At 39.1% G+C, this 22,166-nt stretch overlaps 1 protein-coding gene across 11 annotated transcripts in view; it reads right to left on the bottom strand.

Moving 5' to 3' along the window:
* Positions 1-22,166, bottom strand: part of Trpm3 (transient receptor potential cation channel subfamily M member 3) — a 536,247-nt gene that overhangs the window by 419,096 nt on the left and 94,985 nt on the right. The gene's annotated exons all lie outside the window — the stretch shown is intronic.

Genomic DNA, 22,166 nt, shown 5'->3' with positions numbered 1-22,166 from the left:
TGAACTACGGTGAAATCTTTCAAACTGCTTTCCCCATCTTCAGCCTAACAGCCTCCACTTCCATTCTTTCCCTCCCCAAGTCCACTTTCAAATTACCTAGAGCAGGGACTCTCAATGCAGCTCGTGCCATGAGAGAATTCAGTGGCCCATAAACTAGGATGAAAGAAATTGTCTTTATTTTTTACTGATCTCTTACTGGGATTTATCATTTCCTTCCATCACGAATGGAGACAAGCTTCAGTGTTCTATGCAGTATCTGTGACCTTGTCACCAATAAAATCACAGATGTGTTCATATCTCATTACAGTTGTGGCAAATATCCTCAAGTCATTTATGCTCACTGCCATTCAACATTATGATACTTATCAGACCCACTATCAGATTAAAGCAGCACATATATTGATGTCTAACAAATTTGTCTTCTCATTTTGAAAACCATGTTTCAATGTAATTGGTATCCTTTGGAATCCTATGTATTTATTTATTCATTTTTAATCCTGAGAAAGGATCCATTGGCTTTCCCAGATCACTGCTGAGTCCTGTGGTACATGCTTTAGAACTAGATTTGGAACCCTGATTTGGAAGAATATTTCTAATTTTTTTTTTTTTAATTCTGTTTCTCCACTAATTAAACTCCCTTGGAGGTTCCAAGACATGCTCCATCTAGTGGATTTATCTTTTGTGGCTCATGGAAGACCTTTCATGATCTACTCATCTCTGTGGGCTCCCTGTCCATCCTTGTACTCTGTCCTCCATCTGATCCAAACTGGCTCAAGTTCCCAGATGCACTGAGCTCCTTCAGCCCCTTACATCCTGGGCATGTTGTCCCCTTTGATTACAATGTCTTTCCCTGATTTACTGCTAGTAAATCCTGCTCATCATGTGAGACCAAAATCCAGGTCACCTACCTCCCTGTGACACTCCATCTGACATATTAACTCTTCATCCCCTCCAAACTAGGGACACTCAGTAGTTTCTTTGCTCCCTCCTTTCCACTCTGTCTGGGCACAGGGCACGACAGTTATATATTTATATGTCCATTGTTTTTAAAGGGTTATAAGTCTGAAAATTTCCAGTACCATTTGTGCTACAATGTCACAGAGCACACGGTGGGCTTTTTGTGTAGATGGGCTTGACTATTGTCCACAAGTGTTAAATAAAAGAGCAATATCTGAGTTGCCCCCAAACTGGCTTTGCAGTTAGTGTGGGACCCTCTACTGTAGTGGGATTGACTGATTTGTTTCCCTGATAACTTTTTCATAAAGCAGGTTTTCTGTTCCAAATATTAGTGCTGAATTCTCCTGGTTCCTCTGGGTGGATTAATTTACATCTTTGGAATGATCCTGGGAGATTTCTATTGTGACTAACGAGCCTTTGTAATTCAAATGTTTACCTTTGATATTTTTAAGTAAGTACCATCTCCTCATGAAAAAATGAGATCACTTTATCCAATGATCAGATACTTCTGAGAGTCATATGTCCCAGACACTGGGGACTAAGCAGTAAATGAACAGTGTCCCTATCCTCACGAAGCTTGCAATATAGAACAGAACTATCCGCTAGAACTTTCCGCAGTGATGGAAGTGGTCTATATCCGTACTGTCCCATTCAGTAGCTGCCAGCCATATATGGATATGGAGCATTTGAAATGTGACTAGTATGACAGAAGAACTGAATTTTAAATTTTATTTAATTTAAATAACCATATGTTGGCCGAGGATACTGTATTGATAATGCAGTTGTAGAGGGTGTGTGTTAGAAATGAGTACGTGAATAAATGTGTGAATAACAAAGAAAAGAGCCATGTAGCTGAGTAAGGCCTCAGTTATTAAAAACTACCAATGCAATGCAAAGACTTATGCAGTTGGAAACAGATTCACTGTGGTGTCAGGGAATACTCTTTAAGGAGATAACATTTGAGCTGAGACCTAAGAAAGATTCTGCCATGGGAAGAAATGAAGGAAAGAAAATTCTAGGCAGAGGTAACAGAAGCAAGTACAAATCTCCAAGAGCATTATCTTCCTGGCTTGTGTGACGGGTATAAAGCCCCATCTACCTGACGTACAGCAGGTATGGGGTTGCAATAGGACGTGGAATAAGAGGAGGACTAGTGCCATACTGCAGGGCTCTACAAGCCAAGGTAAGGGATTTGTGTATCTTTTTTCCAAGTGCAATGGGATGTGATTGGAAGGTTTTAAGTAGGATATGGCACAATTTTATCTATATTTTTTCTGATGACTATAAAAAATGAATTATAGAATGGGAGCTGGGAGCCCAGTTAGAATGACCACAGGAGCCCAGGTATCTGGTGACGGTGACTTTGTACTATGATCATGGTGTGGTAATAATGGATGGAATCAATATATATTGTAGAAGCAAAGTCAGCAAAATCTGCTACTAGACTGATTTTGGAGAGTGGCAAGAAAGTCAGAGAAGGATTAAGAGCAATTCTTAGATCTGGGGATTCAGCTTGGATAAATGCCATTGACTGAGGTAATAATTGAAGCAGGAAAAGATTTAAGGTGAAAAGTCAAGAGATCAGTTTTAGATATGCCACATGTGAAATCCTATTAGAGATCCAAGTGGAGATGTTGAGTCTGAAGTTCTGAGGAAAGGTCAGGGTGGGGAATGCAGATATGCATTAGGGATGTATAGAGATGGTCTTTGAAGCTGAGGGGTGGGTGAAGGTCACCTGTGGAATGAGCACAAGCAGGAGAGAGAAAGGGCTCTGGGGACATGGGGTTGCAGATGCTGCCCGGCACCCAGGCAGGCTGGCTGTTCCCATCAGTGACCTAACATGCATACACATGGCAGAGGTTACTTGGATTACTGCACTAAGAGGATGGGTTCAGTCAACAAGAAAACCAGTAGTTCATCCATAAGCCCTGGGAGATAAATCACAGCATATCTGTTTCACAGAGGACATAATTGGAATACAAAAACTGGTCAGCAGACCCGAGTTAAAATCTTGACTTCACTTTCTTGGCTGTGTTACCTTGGAATAGATACAAACTTCTCTCTCAAACTTTATGATGGAATGAAACTGTAGAAAGCACAACATCCCAGTCCCTAATACATAGGAAATGCTCAAAATTTGTTTCCTACTGATATGAAATATCTCTAGCAGTGTTAGTAATCCCAGTTATTACATGAGAGGGCTGGGGAATTTATCCAGGTGTGTGCAACAATAGAGTCCGTGGTCTTTTCTTGGTTTCAGAAGTACCTAGTTCAGAAGTACCTGATTCGGGCTGTATTCCTTATTTCTCTTCTGTATTTCTCCAAAGGTCCTCCAAAATCATTTTGAATTTAACTCATTCTTAAAATTGCTGGTAGATCTATGTGGCTTCCTGAGGTTGGCTCTGCCTTCTGCTCTCTGGTGGGCAAGTCCATGGTCTGTGTGTTCCTTTTCAAGTAAACACCCAGGGAAAAAAATTTCCCCTCTTCTACTTCATCTCCTTTTCTTCATAGCCCACCTCACTCCTCAGGGAAACATCACCAGCTTACTCAGCATCCAGGGATCTCAAGGAAGGCACAAAGCACTGCCCTTTTCACAACCTGCCATTAAACATGTGCATTAGGTAAATTCCTGCTGAGTTCGCTTTCATGGTGCGTGCTATTTAATAAACCTCCAGCCACTTTGCATGCAAGAAACAAAGAAATGGCAGTTTATTTAACCCAGCTGATCAATTTGGAAACTGGCAGCCAGCCTGGGGTAGGTATCTTTGAAACTCCTCTCCTCCTTTTCTGCAGAGCATGTTCTCCATCTTTATTTAGTATTTGCACAGGTGATTCATTGGAGTCATGAAGACATTCCTAATGAACAACAGCCACCAAGGCACCCAGGGAACTTTGCAGAAATCAGAGCGTGTAGGTGTCCATGATTCTAACTCGCACTTGGGTTTGCACGCTTGTTCCCTCGTGCCCACTCTCTCATGGGGTGTGTGTGCATGCGTTTGTGTAATCTCATCAGCATTTTCCTGCCTTACACTTGGTTGAAAATTAGCCTTGGAGTCTCTTTAGTACAACACAAGGGTGCTATTTTTAAAATAGTCAGCATTTCCTAAGGTTAGAGAATCTAATTACCTCTTTGAACTGTCCACATCACTTAGGTCTTTTCCAAGAATGCATTCAAATTAGCAGTTCAAGCAAATTTTCTCTGAATCAGAGCAGATGGAAAGTGGAAGAAATGGATCACTTCCTGTTTTTAACTCTTATCTTTCCTGAGCATTCATATTAGATGATTACTTTTTGTTTTATAATTTTCATCAGTTTAATCTCTAAACCCAACATACAGGATCTGTTTTTTTAAACCTCCTTTTATTTTGGCATTTTTTCATCCCTGTACATGCAGCATGCTTGTAACAATTAGGAAAAATATCTGGTGGCATGTTTTGACCTTTTTTTTCCCCATTAGACTGTGGCAGAAACTATTAACAAAGAGTGAGATGTTGCTTGCCATATTCCTCATAGTTCTGCAAGAGCCATTTGTTTTAATTAGCTATGTCAGAGGTTCCTAGCATCTTTCCAGATGTGTGGGCAAGATGATGAATAAATCAGCATGCCAGGCTCTTGAAAAACAATTGCTCAAAATAAATTCCTGAAAAACCCACTTGCTGACTGCTCTAAACATACAGATTCACACACGTGCATATTTACTTCACTGTTGACTTAAATTTACTTGACTATTTTGTTGCGATTGTCCCTAATTTGGTCCCTAACTGCCACCATTTCTGATAATTTCAGAAAGAAATTTGAATCTTATCACTTTTCCCTCTATAATTCCCTGGATCCATTAGGCCTATGTGTCTCTTTCCTGTAATGCAGGATGCATTTTTTAAATTGGTTTGGGCTTGTTTTTCCCAGTGGATTGAGAACTGCTTAAGGGCAATTAGTGTTTCTTATTCACTTCTTTAATCACAGAGTCTAGTATTTCATACACTGAAGGCTCTACATTGTTGAAATCAATGAAAGCTCTGTTTTAACCTTTTCAGGCCCATGCGAAAAGCCAATGATATCCTTTCCTCAGAACAACTGAGTACATGTTCTTAGAACCAGCATTCTGTATATTATTTTAAGGGGTTAAGAATTCTGATCTACAGGGCTGGGGATATGCTCAAGCCCTAGCACGCTCTCCTGGCATGCGCAGGGCGTTGGGTTCGATCCTCAGCACCACATAAAAATAAAATAAAGATGTTGTATTCACCGAAAACTAAAAAAAAAATATTAAAAAATTCTCTCTCTCTCTCTCTCTCTCTCTCTCTCTCTTTAAAAAAAAAAGAATTCTGATCTACACACATGCACTCACCTCATGCAGTCTGTCTAGAGGGTGAAGGCTTACATGGTGCAGTGCACAGATCCAATACTGTAACAGTCAGTTGCAGGGCATCATAGAGGCTCTCCATTTGTTACTCTGATCTATAATGATGCCAAAGGACTTGGTCCACTGCTAGCAAAGCCTGATAGTCAAATCAATTGAATGAGACAGGAGCATTTGTTGGTTTACGCAGGTTTAATTAAGCAAACTAGCAGGCTAAACATACAGATCCACCTACTTTTACATTCCATGGCCACGGCACCTAGATTATATTCAAGGCTAAGAGTGAATTAGCTGACTGAGTCACAGTGTTAGGTCACACTGATTTCTCACTATGGGGTCAGCTCACTGGACCATTTCTACTTGTTCCCAGCGCTTTAACATTTACTATCCAGAATTTCAAAATAACTAGAAACGTGGATTAAAATTTTTTTCTGATGCTCTAGATAGATGAGGGAAGTTTGGGTAAGGTTGCTATTCTTTTTCACAAATGAGAACAAATTTTTAATCAAACAAGAATATCCCATTCATGGGGGTTTATGACCCTTATTTTTCCTGGGGGTAGTATAAGGGTCTGTTTTGCTGGCCAAGGTTAGAATAGTCTATTTAATGGAGCATGTTCAGCTGTTTGCATCTTTGGAAGGAATACATGGACAATATAACTTTCCAATGACAGAGCTCAAAACTGATTTATGACTTCAACACTACTCTCCTTTTTTTTCTCTTTTACATATCCTGTAACACATTTTTTTATACTCACTCATCTTACTACTTTATTTGATTTCCTTCCACAATTTCTAAATTTGACTTTTTCCCATTCTTTACTAGGACTAAATTTCCACTTTGGTGAGCTGGAATCTAATAAACCACAAAAGAGGAATCCCAAAAGCTTTCTCTTTCCCCTAAGAATGGATACTGGTTTTTGTAGAGCATTTAATTGATGTCTAGTGCCAGATGATTTTCATAAGACCACACTCTATCACTAATTTGTCAGATTCCTCAGTGTGTCAAATTCCTGGGTATCAATGTTCATTATAATTCACTATGGATCTCTTAGAAATCTCACAATTTTTAACAAATTTCTTGGGCAAACTGTTGGACCCTTCCTTATCCACTATTTTTCCTACCTTCTCTTAATTGTTGACAGTACACAAGTTTCAGCACTTCTCTGAAACCCACTTACACAGCACCTACCAAGATCACCCAAAGCCTCACTATAGAAAATCCCACAGACTATAGCACATGCCCACAATTAACAAGAAGCACCTAGCCCATATGCCTTCAAGCCTGTTCTTATAGCTCTCAAGTTATGGTGGTTGCTAAAATTTCTGTTTTTAATTGTATTTTCCTTACATTATGCTCCAATGGTATTTCTCAGTTTTTTCTTACCCTTTTTAACTAAATTTTACTTGTATCACTATCACTATTTTAAGACTAAATATTTTATTTTTAGAGCAACTTTAAATTCAAGCAAAACCGAGATAAAAATACAGAGATTTCTCACATGCACCCTATCCCTACACAGGCATAGTCTCACCCATTAGCAACATCCCTCACTATGGTGAGGCATGTGTTAGAACTGAAGATAATACATGAATAGGTCATTATCACCCAAAGTCCACAGTGTACATTAGGGTTCACTCTTGGTGTCATACATCTTAGGGGTATAGACAAATGTCCAAGGACCTGGATCAACCATGATAGTGTCATGCAGAGTAATCCTAAAAATCCTCTGTGTGCTCCTGTTCACTTTCCCCCCATATGATGTTTAGTTGTTTTCTAGTAGGTTCTCCTCCCCCTTCCCCTCCCTCCTTCTATTCACATTATTCCATGAGAAGGAAATATTATGTACTCTTGGAACTCAGATTACAGCAGTGAGAAATGCACCGTTTCACTATTGTAGTCTAGAAGTCCTAGAACTGCATTTACTTTTATAATAATCTTTAAGCTCTCTATTTAAACTTTTATTTTCTCCCTTCTTGTTTCCTGCAAGTCTACACAGTGCACTTATCCTTTTCATACTTTCTATAATTTTTGGCAGCATGTCTGCTCTCGATCAGGAACTGTGGCGGAGGGTAGTCACATTTACCAGCCATGTTCTAGCAAAGCTTCTTATTTCTGCCTGGCAATCACTACCACCTTAAGCTCTTGGTGTCTTTCAGAGAAGGGAGCACCCTGGCATGAAAGCACTCAGCAAAGATGAGTAGCAGTATCTGCCTGTCTCTGCAGGGCCTTACTAGAAAGAAAGAATTACATAGGCATTGACCTAGTAAAGAATGCTGTCCATCATGCCTGAAGCACAGCGCAGGTGTACTTTCAGTTGGATTGAATTTTCTAGGCAGGTGAAAGGGGTAGTCTTTGAATGTCTGTACTTTCTCATTGCTACTCCTACAGGCAAGAGCTTGTGCCAGAATTTGGCATCATACTTTATAATTTAGTAGGATGGACATAGTCGTTTCTTCTTCTCAAAGTGACCAGAAATGATAGGCAGTACTGGTATTACTCTGGATGAAACCACTCTTTTCAAATGCAAAAGGGTAAAGCCTTCAGTAGATAGCACCCAGAGAGTGAAATACTAGCAACCCCAGTATCATTATTCCTGCATAATGATACTTCTTGCGTATACTTGGCTACCATGTGTAGTATCACAGATTTTGCATACTTTAATTGTCCATTATTTTCAGCAAGGTGGCATTTTATGTTTTTGTTCCCTAACTACAGAATGGATAAATACAGCAATTGACTCATCTATTGATCAAGGTCTATTTTTATTCTCCGACACCTTCCACTATCACCCTAGAAGGTGCAACTCTTTTGGGGCAATCCTCCTACAGACCTTCTAAAATATCTATGTGGGGAGCATTCCCATGACTTCCAGAAGCATCTGAAACATACTACAGAGAGTTTTAGCAAAGTTCCTGGGGGGAAATGACTTCAGCATTCAGCTCATTTTTCAAAGTCAGAGCTCTCAGCAAAGGAAGGGTATGTGCCACGCCTTTAATTTCATATACTGGGACAGCCTGATGTTTTGGATCTCACTTATCCTGAGAAGGCTGTCAGGAATGGCCCCTGCAGAGACAGCTGACCCAAATGATGACTTCTTTCAGGGGGAAGCCCCTCCAGGACAAACAGGACATGACTCCTCCTTTCATTGGAAACAAGTGAACAGTTTACTTTTGAATTCAAAGCAATGAAGAATTTAACACACTGAAGTTGGTTTGAGCTCAATGTGATCCTAAAATCAAGACAGATGAATGAGCTTACAATTCAGAGCCTGAAGACTCTATTTGGCTGAATATTTAGGTTCAAATGCTAAATTCTACCTCATTTCAGTTATTTTTTAAGCCATTTCCAACGTGCTGCTAAGTTTTGGAAATAAAAAAGTACTAAAATGGTTTTCAGATCCATTGCTATGTTTTCTGGTGCAAAAATAATCCCACAAGGTATGGTGTTTAATATAAATAAATTGTAAAGTGTATACATACAATAGAAAAAAAATTAACCTTACTGCAAACTAAAAGACTTTAGATTTTCCTATATAATTTATGTGCCTTTCCTCTGGCAATCAGTAGTCAAACTTATCTAGTGTTATTACTTTTAGAGCTAATTAAACACAATTTTCTGTTTAAATAACAATCACCTGTCAACAAAAAGAGGGCAGGCTCTTGCCCTTTACTTCATTAACCAAGACCCTTTACATAGTTAACAAGATGCTAATGATGAAATGTACATCAGCTACTTAGTGCACAAGGCTGTCACTTTCTGAAAAGGGGGGTGATGTATTTTTCTAATTTTTTCATTAGTATGTATAGAATAAAAACATTCACATAATCAAGGTAGCTCACAATTACTATCTTCCAATTTATCAGTCCTACCTTGTCTATAGAAGAAATTTATATTATTCTCATAATTTTTTATTTCTATAAACAATGCCAGCTAGATTACAACCCAAACACATTTCCTTATTAGAGGGATTTCAACAAATTATTTGCAGAATACAGAAGGATAGTTTGCTTTGTGTTCTCAGCACTACTTAATTGTCATTCATTCTGTTAGGTGAAAGATTGGTATAGAAAATGATTAAGTAGTGGTTTGTGGATGGGTGATTGAGTGAATTCTGATTATTCATGCTTTTGGAGCCCAAAGCCAGTTCCAGTCTGCTCTAGTCCTGGGAACAAGGAGTCCAGACTGAATTAAATGATGTGGTCAGGACACCCTTGGCTCTTCTCAGAAGTGAGCCCAATTTGGTGGTTCTGTCTATAACCATTCCATAGTCACGGTGCCTTCTGATTCAGTTCAGGGTTAACCCTGGAGTAACTAACAAATACGGAGGTACAGAAAAAGACACATCTTTCCCCCTCAGGTTCATTCTGTTTAAGGTCATTTAAAACACTTTAATGTATTTTAGCAAACCGAGACTTCAACCAGAAGTTACAAAGTTTCTACCAATTCAAATGCATTCTGTCCATGCACACTGACTTTACTTCTAAATGTCTTGGTACCACTCAATGCCCACTAAGGGGAAAATCCAGGGACAATATGAGCATTGTAAAAAGTAAAACCAAATGTTTTCCTTATTTCTCCTCCCATATAAACAATTCTCTATCCTTGAAAAATGAGCCTTTCTGACATTGTATCCAAAGAAAAAATTCAAGGATGGTACTGTTGAAAACCTGTGTCTAGGCAACTATTCTGTATTCTATCCCAAGTGAAAGCATGAGACATATGTAGCATCACTTGTGTGGTGGTAGCAACTTGGAATTTAATTGGGTCAGTTTTTTTCCTTTGTTGCTTAGTTGGCAGAGGCATATGTAAAAAAGATGGGGACTATCCAACATGGTTTTGTACCACCCTAAGGAACAAAGGAAATGGTTGGGATGTCAAGCATGCCAAAGGCCCAGGTATTGGGTCTTGGGTGCCCCCTGGTGGTTGACATACTAATACAGATGGAAGAAGTATACTGAGCAACCAGGTGCATGAAAATTTTGCTACTCGTCTCTTTAGCCTTATTCCTTGCTACTCATCTTTTCCTCTTCTGTGCTCCAATGATACCACTTTCTCTTAGTTCTCAAATGTTCCATGTCCCTTGTTGTTGTTCTGTTCTTTTCTTTCTTTCTTTTTTTTTTTTTTGGTACCAGGGATTGAGCCTGGAGGGCTTAACCACTGAGCCACATCCTCATCCCTTTTTATTTTATTTTTCTTTTGAGACAGGGTCTCACTAAGTTGCTTAGGGCCTCACTTAGTTACTGAAGCTGACTTTGAACTTGCGATCCTCGTGCCTCAGGCTCCTGAGCTGCTGGGATTACAGGTGCGCACAACTATGCCTGGCCCTCCCTCCTGGTTTTTATTCTTGCTTATGTTCTTCCATGTGTTTAGAGTGCTCTCTCACCCACCTTTTTCATTCTTCACAGTTCTCCTGTGAAACCATTCCTTTATGGAAGCACTCCTGACACCAAGTGTTATGTGCTAAATGCTATAAGCTTCATCAGTTGCTAAAAATGCTTCTCTTGATTGAAACTGGAGCCAGTAGTTACAGCTTTTGAACCTTGAAATGGAATTTGAGTCTCCAGGAAACCATCTAGTATAAGTAATCACGTTTCTTTGTAATGAAAACTCCCAGAAGAAAAAAACAGCCATTTTTTGACACATAACACAATTATTCTATAGTGATGTTGTCACTCAAACTTTATCGAGCAGATTGTTCATTTTTCTCCTTTGATTCTTCTCCTTCCACTATATATGTGTACATTCTCCACTAACTCTACTAAATTCTTTTCTGTTCTGCAATAATCCAGTATAATAAATGTCCAATATAGATTCATTTGGTAAGGATTACCAATGTGTTACTTTTATAATTATTAAAATGTAAGCGCAAATTTTGATCAATTTACAAAGTAAAAGGGCATAGCTCTAATTTAAATGATCTTTTATCCATTTGTCTCCCAACTTTTTATTTGAATAATTTCCAATCTGCCAAAGAGTTGAACTAAGAGTACAATAGGCACCTGTGGGGCTTTGGCTAGACAGATAGATCCTCCAGCTACATATATTCCTCATTTTTCTGAACTATTTGAATGTTGGTAGTAGATATCATGACATTTTATTCCTGGATCCTAAAGCACACACTGCTTAAGAATAAGAACATTCTGCTATATAACCACAGTACTAACATCACAATGAAGAAATATAACATTGATAAATATGATCTAATATTCAGTCTACATTCATATTTTCCAAAAATGTCTTTAATACTTCTTGTTTTGTTGGATTCGGTCTAGGATCCCTTACTGCATTTGGTTGTCAAATCTCTTCAGATGATTTAATCCAGCACAAGTCCACTGCTTTTTATAGTTCTCTTTTTCTTACTATTCGTTGCACTTATACTTTCAGAGAATCCTCGAATCATGTGTCTTCTACAGTGTTTCACTATCTGATTTGTCTAGTTGTTGTTTCCAAGACTAGATTCAGCTTAGACATTTTGAATCCTTTGAACATTTTTTTTTTCATTTAACAGGATATCATAGAGATCCCTGCACAGCAATGCAAGGATACTCTCCAAATACTCTGTGTATCTTTGTGTTCATTGTACTTTACTATGTAAAGTATATGCAAACATTCTTCTCTGGATGGGAATCTGGGTTGTTTTTAATTTTTTATTTCAAATAATGATGCAATAAATAATTTGAAATATAGTTATTTTGTATTTGTTAAGGTTCAGTTTCAGGGTAAACTTCTAGAATTCAGACTACTTAAGAGTAAATAAATACAAGAGTAAATGAATACACACACACAAACATGCATTCTTTAAAATTAGGTTTTAATAAACGTTCCACTTTAGGGCACATTTTTTTTGTTTTATATTATCACCAACAGTGTTCTGTCAGTGTTCTGAATTTTTACCAATCTGATACATGAGACAAATGTCTTAGTGAAATTTGATTTTCATTACTTTTGTCAATAAAGTTGGGTATTAAAAAAATGAATTTTAAAATAAAAATTTTAAAGACTGTATGCATAGTGTTTTTGGTCAGCTGTGTCTTTGGCCCATTTTTTAACAGATTTTTGGTATTTGTTTTCCTATCATGTTTAAGTTCTTTATCAGGAAAAGTAACCCTTCATCAGTGCCATATTTGAAAGCAATTTTTCAAACTTTTATTTTTGTTTTAAATTGTATATTTTTATGTAACATTATTTAATTGCATCTTGATTACAAATCACAACAAAAAGGCTTTCCTACATAGGAGCCACACAGGAATTTTTCTGTTTCTTTTATTACTTGCATGCCTTCATTTTTTTTTTACACTCAGCTCTTATGCAATATATTCAATATTATTGTTTTGAAACTAGGTTTGTGATTTATTTAAAAAGATTATTTTTACATCAGTGATCACAGATGCCCCAGTTCCAGATACTACATTTCCATATGTGTATGAGTTGGCTTCTTGATTTCCTATTCCATTTTTTAGTTTGTCTATTCATGTGCCAGTCCCATACTGTTTCAAATATAGAAACTTTGTAATTTGCTTTCCTATCTAGTGAGGCTAGCCTTCCCCTACTACTTTCCCTTTCTGCAGATTCTCAGCTATTATTATTACATGTTTATTTTCCTAGATAAATTTTGGAGTCAACAAAAATGTAAAAAAATGTAAAAATGTAAAAAAAAGCTTATGTTTTTAATGTTTATCTGCAGGAAGAATACAACTTATTTACTAGGAAAATGTTACATTTATCTATTAACTTGCTCACCTCTATTTTTGTGTCTTTTCATAAAATTTTCTTTGAAGTTTTCTTCATGAATGTTTGGCACACTTCTTGAAATGAGTTTCTTTCCCATTATTTCTTATAACTGCTTGTTTATATACCTGACAGCTAATGATATTTATGTTTATTTTCTATTGTGATATTTTACCAAATTCTTTTGTTTTGTGTTAGTTTTATTACTAAATCTCTAAGAATTTTTAGATATGATTTTATTGGTATATATGGACAATATTAGCTCCAAATTTGCTCTGTATGATTGCTCCTGTTTAATCTCATTGGCTAATACATTCAACACAAACAGTGGGATACTGCCCATCTTTGCCTGGTATTGATGTAAATACCCATGTTTCCTCATTGATGCTGAATTTTGGATATACATGTACAATGGGCATATACACACATAAATGTACACACACACACAAGGGATGAGAGAGAGAGAGAGAGAGAGAGAAGAAGAAGAAGGAGGAGGAGGAGGAGGAGGAGGAGGAGGAGGAGGAGGAGGAGGAGGGAAAAAAGAGAGTCAGTCATGTTAAAGAAGAATCCATAAGTTCCTATTTTGTTGACTTTTGTTTTAAATCAGGAATGTATGATCAATTGAGTATCATTTCCTATGGAGATAATGATATGATTTTTTATCATATATTTTATGATGGTAAATTATATTATACCATCCTTGAATTCCTGAAATAGCTCTTTCTTATTCATACAATGATTTTTTAATGTGCAACTAAATTTCATTTATGATTTTTACATTTATATTTCACATGTGAGACCAGGCTACTCTTGACCTTTTTGTGCTATCTTTATACAACATTTAAAACTCAAGGCCGTACTTGTTTCATGAGAATACCCTTGAAGCTTATGTTTTTTATTTTTATGTGGCTATGAAATAATTTAAGTACATTTGGATGAACAAGCCTTTGAAATTTTCCTAGAATTTGCTTGTGAAAACAATCCCTGTTGTAAAGGTAGTGCTGTGTGTGTGTATGTGTGTGTGTGAGTGTGCGTGTGTGTGTGTTTTACTGGGGTCTGAACCCAGAAGTACTCTACCCCTGAGCTCCATCTCCAGTCCTTTTTATTTTTATTTTGAGATCTTTTTTTTTTTTTTTGATAGTGCTTCACTAAGTTACTGAGGTTGGCCTTGTACTTGTGATCCCAAGTTTCTGGGATTACAGGTGTGCACCACCGCAACCACCAACATAGTGCTGTGATAACTAACCCTATTCTGTGGAAATTCATTTGTTTAAACTTTTTATCACATAAGGTCAATTTTAATAAACAGTATTATCCTAGAAAATTATCACCTTTCAATTAGATATTCAAAATTCATTTGCATACAGCAGTGTTAAATAGATTTAATGATTTTAAAAATTTTATTTTGTTTCATGGTATTTATCCATTTCTTATTATATGCATTTGTAATTTTTCCATAAATTCACACTTTTTGCCCCGATTATGTTTGGTAATGGTTTAATAGCATTTTCACTTCTTTTCTTGTTCCTACTGTTCTGTTTTCCATTGCATTAATATCTATTTTAATAGTAATTATTTTATTTTCTCCCCTCTTTTTTCTTTTTCTTTTCTTTTTTAGCTTATTCCCCCCCCCTTGAAATGTTTTGGGGTGTGAATTTAACTCATTTATTTTATTCTCTAACTTTACTGGTAAAAGTATTTAAGGCTCTTTACTTTTCATTGACCAGTACTTTCGCTGTATCCACAGATTCTGATCTGCAGTGTTTTCAATATTGTTATTTTGTAGAAATTCTGAAATTTTGGTTTATAATTATCATTTTATCTCATGAGTGACTTAATGTAGAGTGTTATATTTAAATTTCCAAGTGGAAAAAAATCTTTATTGTTATTAATTTCCTATTTTATTGGTAGGTGAAAAAAATTATTATTTATTTTTCCACTTTTTTTTAGAATGACATTAATTAAAGTGTACTTTTTGTGACTGTCCCATATACATTCTCTATTATGTGTTACAAACTGATATATATAGCCAAGACTATTTTGTTATTTATAGAGAAAGTTTATATTCTTATTTATTTTTTGTCCACTTGACCCAAGTCTGGGAGTGGCAATACGAACATCTCCTGTTATTAGTGTTCCAACTTCTTGAATCTCTGTTAATTTCTCCATTATGAAATAGGTTACTAGTTGGTAGGTATTAATTACAAAGGACCTTTGGTGTAGATTGGCTACCTAATGCCATTAGCATTATGAAGAATGCTTTTTTGTTTTATTTAGTGCCTGAATTTTATATTAAGTATCAGGATGGCAATCCCTGATCTCCTATGGCTTGGAATTGCCTGACACGTTTTTAACATTTTCTTAATTGTTAGCCTTTTCAAACCACTTTTAGGTGTATTTTCACACAGTATTGAGTTGAGTTTTGATCAGCTAATCTGAAAATATTTTGTTATAATTGTGAGCCCATTTACATGTTCTCGTGTGGCTAAAATGTTTTGTATCAACTGTGTCTTATTAGTGTATGCTATACATACTGGCATTATTTGTCACACTTTCTATACTATATTCAACACTATATTCATAACAAATATTTGTTGAAAATATGCAGTGAATTAACAACTCTCATTCATTGAGTTTCTTTTTCCTTGTCTTATTCCTAAAGGAAAGCTTTGGTATACAAATTGAAAATACAGAATGACTATGAGAGCCCCCAAATGAATATTCTATACTTTTTCAGTTTCTTTTTTGTTGTTATAGAAGAAAGTTTTTAATTTTTTAAAAATATTTTCTTTGCATTAATAACTCTTAAAATGTCCTCATTACTCTGTGAAAACCTTTAAAAAATAAATTCAAACATTCTTTGCTGTAACATATCCATAGATTAAAAAGAATCAAATAGGCTGCTCATTCTCCTTTTGTGTTTGGTACTTGAACTATGAATGGGCTACTCCTTTAAATTCTGACCCACTCCATTTTAAAAATATTATTCTTTTAAGACTCAAATTGCATTAACAGAGAAGATGGCGGCGAGGGGAGTGCATTGCCCCCGTGTGCCGCGTCACCGTGTGGGAGAATGATGAGTCAGGACTGCAAAAGGCTATCTTGTTAGGAATTTCCAGCAATAGTGGGGTGCTCCGTAACCTGGAGGAAGGATTTCCATCGCACGAGGATCGGCTGCGGGGACTCAAACGCGAGAGATTTGTCACACGGAGGGTAACACTGCTTATTCAGCAAATCGCCCCGCGGCTAGAGTCTGCGGCGCGCGCTGGGAAACGAAGAGATAGCTATGCAGGGATACAGCGCTGCAGTTTCTGCCAGCCGTGCAAGCACCGTACTCAGTGCTGAATTCTGGATTCGAGACGGGGGAAGGAAGCGGTCCAATTCGGTTCTCCACACCGGTCAGATCACAGAGGAGGCCAGCAGCCACCATCTTGGAGAGCTGACATCACCATCCCTGTTTTCGACTGACCGGAGCTCATTCAGCCATAGAACAGGTAATTACAGGCTGCCATTCGCCTGCGGCTTGCAGACAGATTACTCAGGCTCAGTGCTAGATGACCCGCGGAGACTGCTTCTTGGAGCCTGCTCTTATCGGAGCATACACCGAGCACGGAGCGGCTGAGTTCCGGCTCCTGGAACTGCTCTGGCCCAGGGCTAAGGAGCCCGCGGAAACTGCTTCTCGGTCCGGGTCCTGCTGAGTACTGTGGAGGTAAATACCAACCAAGCCTTCGTGGGCAGTGGCAACAGGACTGAGACGGGGCCTGTGAGGGCCAGTCAGGACTCACCCGTTGCTTTGGTCACCCGGCAAAGGGAACGAAGTGCTGCCATTCGCATAGGATACCAACATGGCAGAGATCTGATGTCATCAGAAAGCGGCGGATGAGAGAACTTCATCAATACCAGCGGCGACAGAAACAGTTGGTCTCCTGGTAGGGAGGGTGAGTCACAGACACCCGAGTCTCTCTCGCTTTGTCTTCGAGCCAGAGGGGAGGAGCCGGGCTGCCGCCCGGCTCGCTGGCATGGTGGTCGCGTGACCCCAATTGGAGAGGGGGTGGAGCGGAGCCGCCACCCGCACCCGCAAGGTGGGCAGACCTGCGACCCAGTGGTATGCGGGCGTGGTAGGAGGGGCAGGGTAGAGCCGCCACCCGCGCCTGCAAGGTAAGCAGACCTACGACAGACTGGCGGGTCAGGCCCAGCGGCCTGCCAGCGTGGTACACACATCACCCCAACTGGAGTAGGGGCAGAGCAGAGCCTTCGCCCGTGCCCGGATCAGGCCCCGCCGGTGTGGTGGTCACGTGACCCCAATTGGAGTGGGGGCGGAGCGGAACCGCCACCCGTGCCCGCAGAGTGGGCAGACCTGCGACCAACCTGCAGATCAGGCCCAGCGGTCCGCGGGTGTGGTAGGAGGGGCAGGGCAGAGCTGCCGCCCTCACCTGCAAGGTAGGCAGACCTTCAACAGACCGGCGGATCAGGCCCAGCGGCCTGCCGGCGTGGTACACACGTCACCCCAATTGGAGTAGGGGCAGAGCAGAGCCGCCACCCATGCCCGAAAGGTGGGCAGACCTGCAACCGAACAGCGGGACAGGCCCAGTGGCCTGCCGGTGCGACAGACACGTCACCCCATTTGGAGTAGGGGCAGAGCAGAGCCACCGCCCGTGCCCGCAAGGTAGGCAAACCTGCAACCGACCAGTGGAACAGGCCCAGCAGCCGGCCGGGGTGGTAGGCACGTCACCCCAATTGGAGTAGGAGCAGAGCAGAGCCTTCGCCCGCGCCTGGAATAGGCCCAGCGGTCCGCGGGTGTGGTAGACAAGTCACACCAATTGGAGGGGGGGCAGAGCAGAGCCGCTGCCCGCGCCTGCAGGGTAGGCAGACCTGCAACCGACCGGCGGATCAGGCCCGGTGGCTTGCGGGTGTGGTACACTCGTCACCCCAATTGGAGTAGGGGCAGAGCAGAGCCACCGCCTGCGCCCGGAACAGGCCCAGTGACCTGCCGGCGTGGTAGTCACAACACCCCAATTGGAGTAAGGGCAGAGCAGAGCCGCCTCCCGCGCCCGGAATAAGCCCAGCGACCCGCCGGTGTGGTAGACACGTCACCCCAATTGGAGTAAGGGCAGAGCAGAGGCACCGCCCGCGCCTGCAAGGTAGGCAGACCTGCGACTGACCGGCAGAACAGGCCCAGGGGTCCGCGGGCGTGGTAGACACCTCACACCAATGGGAGGAGGGGCAGAGCAGAGCCCCCGCCCGCGCCTGCAAGGTAGGCAGACCGCCGCCCGACCCTGCAAGGGAGAGTTTTCAACTATACAAGAGCAATATAAATATATAGGGGAAAAAAACATTTCAAAAACATAACAGTTTCAACAAGCAGAAAGAAACGCAAGCAGTATGAAAAGACAAGGAAAGAAAGGACCACAAGCAATGCAGTTCAACTCAACTTTAGAAGAGGTAACAGCTGCAGCAGATGGAATGTCAGATAAAGAATTCAGGATATACATGCTTCAGATGATCTGGAGTATCAAGGAAGACATTAGACAGCAAAATCAGACAATGAAAGATCACTTCAACAATGAATTACACAAACAAATCCAGGAAGCAAAGGATCAACTATACAGGGAGATAGAGGTTATAAAAAACAAACAAACAGAAATCCTAGAAATGCAGGAAGCAATAAACCAACTTCAAAACTCAATGGAGAATACTACCAGCAGAGTAGAACACTTAGAAGATAGAACATCAGACAATGAAGACAAAGTATTTCAACTGGAAAAGAACATAGACAGCTCAGCAAGACTGTTAAGAAACCACGAGCAGAACATCCAAGAAATATGGGGTAACATTAAGAGACCAAACTTAAGAGTCATTGGGATACAGGAAGGTACAGAACTCCAAACCAAAGGAATGAGCAATCTATTCAATGAAATAATACGAGAAAACTTCCCAGACTTGAAGAATGAGACAGAATCCCAAATCCTAGAAGCCTACAGGACGCCGAATGTGCAAAATCATAAGAGATCCACACCTAGACACATTATAATGAAGATGCCCAACATACAGAATAAGGAGAGAATTTTAAAAGCTACAAGAGAAAGGAAGCAGATTACATTTAGGGGTAAGCCAATCAGGATAACAGCGGATCTTTCAACACAGACTCTGAAAGCTAGAAGATCCTGGAATAACATATTTCAAACACTGAAAGAAAATGGGTTCCAACCAAAAATTGTGTATCCAGCGAAATTAAGCTTCAGGATGGAAGATGAAATTAAAACCTTCCACGATAAACAAAAGTTAAAAGAATTTGCAGCTAGAAAACCATCTCTTCAAAACATCCTCGCCAAAGCATTACAGGAAGAGGAAATGGAAAATAACAATGAAAACCAACAGTGGGAGGTAGGACAGTAAAGGGGGGGGAATAATCAAAGAGGAAAACAAACCATGTTTAGTAACAGAAATAAACAAATATGGCTGGAAGAACAACCCATATCTCAATAATAACCCTAAATGTTAATGGCTTAAACTCACCAATTAAGAGACACAGGCTAGTAGAATGGATCACAAAACAAGACCCAACAATATGCTGCCTACAGGAGATGCATTTGATAGGAAAAGACATACATAGGCTGAAGGTGAAAGGTTGGGAAAAATCATATCACTCATATGGACTTCGGAAACAAGCAGGAGTGTCCATACTCATATCAAATAAAATAGATTTCAAGCCAAAGTTAATCAAAAGGGATAAAGAGGGACACTACATACTGCTTAAGGGAACCATACACCAACAAGACATAACAATCATAAATATATATGCCCCAAACAATGGTGCAGCTATGTTCATCAAACAAACTCTTCTCAAGTTCAAGAGTTTAATAGACCACCATACAATAATCATGGGAGACTTCAACACACCTCTCTCACCACTGGACAGATCTTCCAAACAAATGTTGAATAAGGAAACTATAGAACTCAATAACACAATTAATAACCTAGACTTAATTGACATATATAGAATATACCACCCAACATCAAGCAGTTACACTTTTTTCTCAGCAGCACATGGATCCTTCTCAAAAATAGATCATATATTATGTCACAGGGCAACTCTTAGACAATATAAAGGAGTAGAGATAATACCATGCATCTTATCTGATCATAATGGAATGAAACTGAAAATCAACGATAAAAGAAGGAAGGAAAAAGCATACATCACTTGGAGAATGAACAATAGGTTACTGAATGATCAATGGGTTATAGAAGACATCAAGGAGGAAATTAAAAAATTCTTAGAGATAAATGAAAACACACACAACATATCGGAATCTATGGGACACATTGAAAGCAGTTCTAAGAGGAAAATTCATTGCTTGGAGTTCATTCCTTAAAAAAAGAAAAAACCAACAAATAAATGATCTCATACTTCATCTCAAAATCCTAGAAAACAGAAGAGCAAAACAACAACAAAAGAAGTAGCAGGCAAGAAATAATTAAAATCAGAGCTGAAATTAATGAAATTGAAACAAAAGAAACAATTGAAAAAATTGACAAAACTAAAAGTTGGTTCTTTGAAAAAATAAACAAAATCGACAGACCCTTAGCCATGCTAGCGAAGAGAAGAAGAGAGAGAACTCAAATTACTAGCATACGGGATGAAAAAGGCAATATCACAACAGACACTTCAGAAATACAGAAGATAATCAAAAATCATTCTGAATCCTTATACTCCAATAAATTAGAAGATAGTGAAGGCGTAGATAAATTTCTTAAGTCATATGATCTGCCCAGATTGAGTCAGGAGGATATAGACAACCTAAACAGACCAATATCAATTGAGGAAATAGAAGAAACCATCAAAAGACTACCAACTAAGAAAAGCCCAGGACCGGAAGGGTATACAGCAGAGTTTTACAAAACCTTTAAAGAGGAACTAATACCAATACTTTTCAAGCTACTTCAGAAAATAGAAAAAGAGGGAGAACTTCCAAATTCATTCTATGAGGCCAACATCACCCTGATACCTAAACCAGACAAAGACACTTCAAAGAAAGAAAACTACAGACCAATATCTCTAATGAACCTAGATGCAAAAATCCTCAATAAAATTCTGGCGAATCGGATACAAAGGCACATCAAAAAATTGTGCACCATGATCAAGTAGGATTCATCCCTGGGATGCAAGGCTGGTTCAATATACGGAAATCAATAAATGTTATTCACCACATCAATAGACTTAAAAATAAGAACCATATGATCATCTCGATAGATGCGGAAAAAGCATTCGACAAAGTACAGCATCCCATTATGTTCACAACTCTAGAAAAACTAGGGATAACAGGAACATACCTCAATATTGTAAAAGCAATCTATGCTAAGCCTCAGGCTAGCATCATTCTGAATGGAGAAAAATTGAAGGCATTCCCTCTAAAATCTGGAACAAGTCAGGGATGCCCTCTCTCTCCACTTCTGTTCAACATAGTTCTCGAAACACTGGCCAGAGCAATTAGACAGACGAAAGAAATTAAAGGCATAAAAATAGGAAAAGAAGAACTTAAATTATCACTATTTGCAGGTGACATGATTCTATACCTAGCAGACCCAAAAGGGTCTACAAAGAAACTATTAGAGCTAATAAATGAATTCAGCAAAGTGGCAGGTTATAAAATCAACACGCATAAATCAAAGGCATTCCTGTATATCAGCGACAAATCCTCTGAAATGGAAATGAGGACAACCACTCCATTCACAATATCTTCAAAAAAAAAATAAAATACTTGGGAATCAACCTAACAAAAGAGGTGAAAGACTTATACAATGAAAACTACAGAACCCTAAAGAGAGAAATAGAAGATCTTAGAAGATGGAAAAATATACCCTGTTCATGGATAGGCAGAACTAACATCATCAAAATGGCGATATTACCAAAAGTTCTCTATAGGTTTAATGCAATGCCAATCAAAATCCCAACGGCATTTCTTGTAGAAATAGAGAAAGCAATCATGAAATTCATATGGAAAAATAAAAGACCCAGAATAGCAAAAACAATGCTAAGCAGGAAGTGTGAATCAGGCGGTATAGCGATACCAGACTTCAAACTATACTACAGAGCAATAGTAACAAAAACAGCATGGTA

This window comes from Marmota monax, unplaced genomic scaffold (genome assembly GCF_021218885.2).
Source record: "Marmota monax isolate L192 unplaced genomic scaffold, Marmota_monax_Labrador192_F-V1.1 WCK01_AAM20220418_F8-fsc00059, whole genome shotgun sequence".
NCBI lineage: Eukaryota > Metazoa > Chordata > Mammalia > Rodentia > Sciuridae > Marmota > Marmota monax.
The sequence above is the reverse complement of the archived record's forward strand: the minus strand, read 5'-3'. Positions and strand labels throughout refer to the sequence as shown.